Consider the following 9245-nt stretch of genomic DNA (forward strand, 5'->3'; position numbering starts at 1 on the left):
AGGACAAACCCGTGCCACTGGAGGCAGCTGTTCACAGGATTGTGCCAAAAAAAAGAGGGCAAACAGAAAATGAGAAGGGTAACTAAAAAAAACTCTCTGGGGTGTAATCTCCTTACTCAGTAATGGACCATTTATATGATATGTATAATGGGGCTGCCACATATATTCACAAGTAGTGGTCTTATTTTCAGCCAGCCTCTCTTTAAAGATGTGTTCTTCATAGGGTATCTTTTGTGAATATATGATCAGAGGCACGACAGCCCTGGTCTTTAATCTTACACTGGCCTTGAAGAATGTCACTGAGCCCCCCCTCCCCTCCTCCTCTACCCCCAACATCACCACAACTGCAGGCTACAGACACCATCCTGTTCACACTGCGGTGCAGCAACGCATCTCTGGTTGTTTAGAGCGGTATGGGTTTTTTTATTTTGAGTTTAAAAAAACCCTCAGATATTCATAAAAACTTGTCACAACCATCTGATCCTGCAAAGCCACTAAGGCCTTTGAAGTGCTGGTTCATAAACAGTTGATTGAACACAAATTGCTAAGGCTCTCTCAGTGAGCTACCCACTTTGAAATTTGTTTTGTTGACCTCTCTGGAAGACATGGGTTTCAGTGTCTGGGCAATTTGTACACAGACATCTTCTCTCTGTTGTGAGATGATCTGCAGGCTGGGCGCTGGAGTTGTAGCAGTCAAATAATATGATTTTGGTATTCTTTATTCCTGGAACCGAACAATTTTGCATGACATACCTCCTTACAAGTTTTGTACTTTTGTTTTTCTGCAGGATTAATTATCCTCTTCAGCCATGAAACAGAAAAAAGGAGGTCTAATAGCATAATAATATGGTATACAGCACTTGATCAACACAATGTCATATGATTATAATCCCCAGGTAATGACAGAGGACATTGATTTGAAGAAATACTGAAGGTTTGAAGACAGCTACCACAGGTTACCCTAATTGACCTCCTGCGTTTCAACAAGGAAACGCTGTGAAAGGATTTGTCCACATTGCACCTGCACGTTTGCAAATATCTGTGGTTTTCTAATGTGTACAGTATATAAACTTTATTAGGTACACCTGTACAATCTAATGCAATCCAATACAACAGCCATGTCATATTATCTATCTTTTATTCGATGCTCAAACAAGGAACAGTGGTGATTCGTTATATAGTCCATTACACTCTCCTTTTAGTGGACAGTAAACAATTGCAACTCTACAAAGTTTTTCTTTGGGACTGGAGTATTTTTATGATTTGAGGAGCTGCTTAATGGAGCACACAGTCAAAAAGGTAATCTCCTTGAACTATGGGGAAAATGTCCCTAGAGCAAAGCTGCTCACAATCCATCTACCCACTGCTTCCAAAAGGATTGGCTCAAAGTCGGCCGCAAATGAATACAGGGACTGAAATATCTTACCATTAAGTTTTTTTGTCAAATGTCATAGCAATGAAAATTCTGTAGGACACTGCAAATAGATTATGAACGAGTGGAAAACCCTATAAATTCCTGAAGGCAAATAAGATTTAGTTGAAGATAAAGGTCAGGGCGCTGGAGGAGAGATACAGGGAGGCATGTGGACAAGGATGACTTGATTATCCTGGATGGGAGCACAAAGAGACGTGTCCTTTTGCAACCGGGTTAGAGGAAATACCATCTTCTAATAACAAGAGCAAAAGAGCCATCTATAAATGGTTGAAAATTCATATAAGTAAGTGAATTCCTACAAAAAGTACTGAATGATGGAAGAATTCTGATGATGTAAACCACACTCATACGGGAACTTAGTCAACTTAAACAAATGTTTCTTTAAATTATTGATAAATGTTCGAGCAGTCATTCCAGTTTGTAGTGTTTCTGTATCTAATGTGTTCCAAAGAGAAAGGAGAGTGACTGTGGGACCCGCTAAGTCATTTCTGTATGTAGAACTCATTGCAGTAAAATACAAGAGCTTTGTAAAAGCTGAAAGCATTCAATGTGTGTGTGTGTGTATGTGTGTGTGTGTGTGTGTGTGTGTGTGTGTGTGTGTGTGTGTGTGTGTGTGTGTGTGTGTGTGTGTGTATGTGTGTGTGTGTGTGTGTGTGTGTGTGTGCATGCGTGCATGGTGCGTACATGTAGAGTAATGCCTTTCAAAGAACATGGGGAAAAATAGGAAATTGTACTCTAAATGTCATTCATTCAGCTCGGATGTCAGGCTGACCTTCAGCAGAATCAACTCTTCCTATTGTGAACATGGACGAGTGGGCTCTGTAAAATATCACATGTGATAAGAAAAAAAGTCTGCATGAAAGCAAACGTGTGATGTTAGCCATGCACTGTATGGTCAGTATGAGTCCAGATGTGATCTGTGATATGTTATCGACATGGAAGGGTACTATTGTGTATTATAGGTGTTGTTGCTTTGTTTTGTTCATTAAATAACCTTTGTGAATACATGGACAATCCATTCACTACATATATTTTGTCTAATTCTGATTAGGTGGCATGTTACAGCTAGAACAATGGATCTAACTTAGCTCAAAACCAAGCACCATGAAGCAAACAGGGGTAAAGTGTAACATTTTACAATCTTTGCAATCTTCTTTGCAATTGTCCAATTACAGCTTAACAACTGTAACGGCAGGCATTTCATGTGTTAGATTTTTCAACATGCTAAAGCGTGCTAAAAAGAGACACTCCTAGACAGTAAGTGTCTGGAGGCTGATGTCTTTCTTTAATTGCCTTTATGTAACCAAAAACACAAGAGCAAAAGTGTAAGGAATGGGAATGTTCACATGTCGAAGCCTCCTTGGGCAAGACACTGAACCCCAAATTGCTCCTGATGGTTCACCAGCACCTTGCATGCTAGCTTGCTGCCATCGGTGTGTAAGTGTGTGTGTGAATGGTTGAATTAAAGGCAAAACAGTAAAGCGCTTTTGATTAAAAGAGCTATATGAATGCAGTCCATTTACAAATTAGCTAACTCCATTGTCTCCATTTGTCAGCTCAAGATGCTATATCAAAGAGCCATGAAGTGGCTCTGTCCTGATTTGGGGATGTTTACATTTCAGCAATGCCAGCTTAACGTGTTACCCAAGATAGAGTTATGTTTCTATCTGCTGAGTCCCAGCTCTCTGTAACGCACTTTGGTCCACATTTGTTGTGGATAAATCTACCATTGTTATCATTGTTATGCGCATACTAGCCAAGCTTGACAGGGGTAGAACAGTAACTAAGGGGGGCAGGGTTTAGCGAAGGGTCACTTGCTTCCTGTTGATTACTTTCAAGCTCTCGTTTGTCACCATCTACTGAAATGTCTTTGAGGAAGACATGAGTCCATAACAACTCTACGGACCCTATTTTAACGATCTAAGCGCACGGCGTGAAACACCTGGCGCAGGTGCGTTTAGAGCGTGTACGAACCCACTTTTGCTAGTTTAACAGCGGAAAAAAGCTTGATGGTGTTTTAAGCCTCCAACGTCTCCTTCCAGGCAGTGCTGTGACCGTTGACTTCAAGGCACCTAACCCTAACCTTAACCCTAACCATAACCATTGCCTAATCCTCAGTGGCGCAACTACCCAGTGTCAGAGGGGAATGCAGTGACAATTTTGGTGCCCCCCCCCCCAAAAAAAATGTCTCATGTCTGTCTCATTGACTCCTTGACCGTGTTCTTCTCCACTAAGACGTCTTGTCAAACAAACATTATGTAATAGATTTTTCATTTGTTTTTCCATATCAATAATATTAAGAAATGAATCTGTTGGTATCAAGTGTCTCCCCCTAAACTCCCACCTAATGTAAGACCTACCTGTTGCCTTCCCCTGTCTTTCCTGATCCACCATTCTCACACCTGAATGAAATGAACTCACTGTTAAATATAGCAGCCTAAATTCAATTCTTAAATCAGCCTAGTGATGGCATCAGATCAGACAACTATTATGCAGTAAGGTTGTGCTGCTGTTGAAATTACATTCACATTTTGTAATTTGTATTTTAAATATTTATATATTTTTTCATATTTATTTATTTTTCTTCTTGTCATTTATTGTGCATGCTACCTTATATTTACCAGTTGTAATTTGACCTTAATAAAATTGAGATATGTCATGCATGGGATTGGCTCCATAGGGTTTAACCAAAATCTAAATGTAGCTATCAGCAACATTGGTTTGCATTAAGCTAGCAAACACTAGCCAGTCTGTTAACATGAATATTTGCAAGCCTCCAAGTTTGGTAGCAAATCTATGCATGATTCCATGGTAAACCAGAGTTATAGCATTAGTTATGTTTTCCAGATTGTCATTTATTGTACATGCTACCTTATATTTATCAGTTTTCAGCTCAGCAACCTCAGTTTTGCATATTGTAAGCTAGCTGTAAACCCCTATTTGGCTGCTACATTCCCAGTGTTAGCAAACGCTAGCTAGTCTGTTAACATATAACTTTGCTGTTTTTCCATACACGACAACTCACTACTCGTACGCTCGTACCTGCTCACTCAGCGCTCACAGCGCACCCCCTCCCTCTTCTATGTCAACATTCTATGACGGAATCTTATGAGACAGGGCATTGAGGAAATGCAAAAATGATTTAGAAACGCACAACAGCAGCTACATATTGAAAATACAAAAAAAGATTTTTATTTTTTTATTTTTTTATTTTTTTATTTTTTTATTTTTTTAACCATCGCTTTGGAGCTCCCCATGGTGCTGCGCCCCTATGTGCCGCATATAGTGCATACTCACTTTTTGCGCCACTGCTAATCCTAGTGCCTTCCAGGCAGCGCTGCCTAGAAGGACGTTGAGGGCTTAAAACTCCGATAAACCGGAAGGCTCAAAAGGGTCCGTGTGCCAGGCGAATGGTTCAAAAGGGTTGTCTCTTAATTAATCATAGGTGTGTTTTGGACGTAACATGCAATAAACCAATCAGAGTGTCATATCCTGTGCACCTTTGTACCTTGGCACATTGCTATTATGATGGCAGATTTGCTAAGCAGGAAGGAGAGATTTTCAGGAGAAGAAAGTGATCTGCTCGTGTGTGAAGTGAGAGCGTGCGAGCAGATCATATATAGCAAGAGCACTATGCCACCAAAACTCCACGAGGTGAAGCAGGCGTAAAATAACAATGAAATGCTGCGTTATTGACATTAGACCAGGTTTTTGTTGGTCAATGGCACGATTACTTTCCGCTGCCTTAAGATATCAATATGTCTAGAATGCACCTGAACACAACTCCCTGTAAGACCAGCACGCCCACGCAGATGGGCGCAGGTGTATTTGCTATTTAAACAACGTGGGTGCTGGACGGGAAATTGACAACTACGTCGGTCTTAAACTAGCAAAGACACTTGCGTCAGGCTTTGCGCTGCGCTGCACTGGGTGCAAGATAGGGCCCTAGAACTGTTCTGCAGCTGAGCCTGATAACATTATGTCAAAAGGAACTAAGCAAATGTGTACATTTTATCTGTCTGTTTGGTTTACCACGTGCTTTGGCTTGGTTTGTTCATCTTTTATCATCATGAGAAACAAATCCATTAGGATAAGAAAGGATTATAATAACAACAATTTTCCCAAACAGCCTTTGTTTTCACCATGACAACAGGCCTAATACCCCTGAACATTACTAAGCCATCTGTAGAAGGGTTGCTTAATGCACATCAAATAACAATAATAGTCTGCTAATGGCACTGTTGCCCGCTGTGTCATCATGCCATAGTCCTGCATGCCTCGAGGGAAAAGAGACAAATCAGTTCTATTGTTCCAAGTTAAAACTCTCATGGCCAAAATGTTAAGATTATTTTTTATTATATGTGTTTACCTTTCCTGTGTTTCTACATTTGTTTGTTTGAATTTGATCATTATGACTAGAGCAAAACACTCTAAGGACTTATGTTAAATGGATGCCTTTAGCTCTCATGTTTGTTTGTCTGCAGATTGTTAATAACAAGCTCTCCTCTAGCCATGATTGGGCCATGAAGAATGTGACCTCATGTCTGGGACAAATAATTAGGACGGCCGCTCAGAGCATACTGAGAAACTCCTCAGTCTCTCCCAGAAGCAACACTATACAAAGACGGCCCTCTGTTCTTGATGCTAGCCCCGTCTTGATGTTTCTCTCTCGGCTCTGGTTAAATAATCTTAATACGGGTGCTAAGTAGAACGAAGTTTGTGGCCTGCAAAAGGGCAGCTGCAATTAGAGTAAGATTAGCCAGAAGAGGGGCAAGTTTCAGATTGAATGCAAAGGCTGATTACAGGTTCCACAGAAATAAAGGCTACATGTCAGGGTGGATCGCTTTTCCGCTCATAAAAATGTATCTCATTGTTGTCGCATGTTATTAGTGTCCAATTATAAATAAATATTACAAGCTGCTTAAGGATGCGTCATAAACAATACAACTAAGGCCAGGAGAACATTTGTATTTAATTGCATACAAAACAAAAGAATGCTTTGAATTCACAATATACAGTATGAGCTTTTAGATAGCTACATGAGCAAATATTTCCATTGTTACACTGCAGCTATCATTACTGGATAATAATGAGATATGTGCAGCTGCTGTTTTTCATATGGTGCCATTATGTCACATAATTACTGCCTGCATTGTGTCTCCTTTAGGCCTATTTAAGTTAATAAATATTCATATGAAAACAAACCGCATGCCCCTTGAGAGCACACCATTACTAGAATATCTTTAATGTTGCTTGTGCAGTTGAACAATTTGCTTAGCATGTAAACATAGGTAAAGGTTTCTGTTTCGACAAATGACTGGCACACAGAAATGGCATATTTGATGTTGGCTGCTTTCATCTTGTGCCCATTTCATGATGAGATATACATCTCTGCCTTTTTTGCATTCGAGCCAAATGATTCCTAATGGTCATTTGGAGGCTACGTTAGTCTTTTAATTAGCTGGAAAGCCTACTCTCATCCTTTACCATCCTTCAATCTCCACATGCCTGCTGTTAGGGGAGCCTGTTGTAAATGGTAAATTGCCAAGGTCCTCAAAGTTATCCTCTGTGAGGCTGTGACACGGATAGGCTGTGTGCCTGTTTAATGTGTAATGTAAGAGTACTTGTGTGTGTCTATGCATGTGTGTGTGTATAAGCATCCATTTTCATGTGCATCTGTGTTCATGTGCATATCTGTATGTACAGAAGTTCTCGTATGTTGGTGTTAACATGGGTATTGTTTTCCACCATACGAACAAAGAACACCATCAGGTTTGAGTTCCAATACACTGTAGTGAGTCTTGATATAATCACTTTTATTTTTTTGTTTAATGGTTTTAATGACCAGTTTAATGATTTAATTAGGCTTTTGGGCAGACTTGGCTGTGCGTGTGGTTTTGTGTATGGAAATAGTTTGTGTTACGGCGTTCTCTCGGTTTCTGGACGTCCACCAATTGTTCACTCCAGTGACTGCTAAATCTTGTGTATGCACCAATAGATGTGCCCATTTGTGTGTGCCTGTGTTCAGAAAGTCCTTCTCTGTTTGCATGTTTATATGTAGCATCTGTTCATTGTTGGCTGAGTAGTGCAGTGTGTGTCGGCGCTCAGGTGCAGCTGCTCTTGTCTCCTGTTGCTGTGATCCCTGAGCTGAGAGGCATTATTAGCAGCCTGCAGCTCTCATAGCCTTTTCCACTCTAATTACATACCCATCATTAAAATGCTAATTCATACTGTTAAAGGAGCAATTAAAAGGGTAATTAAAAAGGCTTTGTTCCACCAGGCTACCTGCATGAAGAGTCTGACCGTTGCTGGTCCTTTTTTGATCTTTAGTATTTCCATAATGCCTCAGGTCTAATCCCCTTATCCAGGTTCAACTAGGTGTCACTGGCTACTGGTGGAGGCAGCTTTGTGGGGCTAACAGATTACAATGTTAAGGACTCAAAATGCAAAGCAATTGATCTGAATACAGTTATTGAACTAAAAAGGCATTGACTAACAGCACAAAATTACCAGACATCACGTTCACGTTAGTTTTGCCTTTTGTAAAGACTGAGAAGATACTAAATGCAAGTACATCTGAAGTGATGGAAAGCACATGCAGTGATTTTACAGATTTTTACTGACTATAATCTCAATGTATTTTCAAGCAATATTTAAAGTTACCTTCCCCGTGCTCAGGGAGGTCAGTGGATGGATGGCAAGCATCTTATTTCTTCTTTTTATACTTTGTTCTTTGAATTCATACAGTATGTTGAACGACGTTACAGCCTATTTCAGGTTGAAATTAATCACATTTCTAAAACTAAAGCAAACACAAAGATCAAACAACCAAACAAGAACTTTTTTTTTGGATCCTGTTACTAAGAGCAACAAATCATTTCTGGGACGTTGGCTTATTATAAAACTCAAATGAGTCATTTAGGAAATCTTTTTATCCATCTGTACCATTCAAAGCCAGAAATATCTGATTCAAACTGGAGCGCACACATTTTGGACAGAGTTGTTTTTCTGGCAAGACAGAGTCTAACTGTGGCACACGCTAATGTAAATAATTATTGCTGCTTTGTACATAATGAAATCAGATGATGTTAGCATTAAACCCACATGGGGTTTTACTAATCCTATACACTCTGTATGTTTCCATGTGATATCAAACACAATGGGCCCTGGTAAATAAGTAGTGCGGTGTTTATCTATTATAAAGCAATTCAGTGCAGATACAGCCAGTGTTAATGAAAGTTAGCACAGATGGAACCCTTTAAAAATGAGAAATGATGGATTCGCTCCAGCTTGCTGATGCTGTGGGCCCTATTTGGTTTCAGGGCCGGTGAAGTGTCAGTGGTTTAATTTTATAGTGCGTAGTTTTCCCTGATTTCCCCCCGGAACGGAGTGCTGCTGGAGAATGCGGAACATCTGCCGCCACTCAGAAAGCGATACATATAAAAACCATCATTCCTATCAGTGCTAGTTGCAGTCAAGGAAGAGAGCCAAGCACACATTAGAAAAGCTGCCTTTTTTCCTCCCCTGTCTCATGTTGGCTCCTGGGGATTGGCAGCCAGAAACCTATTAAATTATCCTGTGTTGCTACAGCATATGTAGCATTTCAAATATGAGCCCCGAAGCAAGGCTGGCTAAAAGTACAATATCAACCATCATACATATAAACACCAAAGCCTGCAAACTCTGTACACGCAGCATGATGTTATCATTTGGGGTAAAGTAATACTTTTATCTCGCATCAATGTTTTATAGAGCATTAAAACATCCTTCCATCTTTGTAGGAGCTTAAATATGTTTAAATATTATATCA

Source organism: Sander vitreus, chromosome 1, assembly GCF_031162955.1.
Source record: "Sander vitreus isolate 19-12246 chromosome 1, sanVit1, whole genome shotgun sequence".
NCBI classification, from domain to species: Eukaryota; Metazoa; Chordata; class Actinopteri; order Perciformes; family Percidae; genus Sander; species Sander vitreus.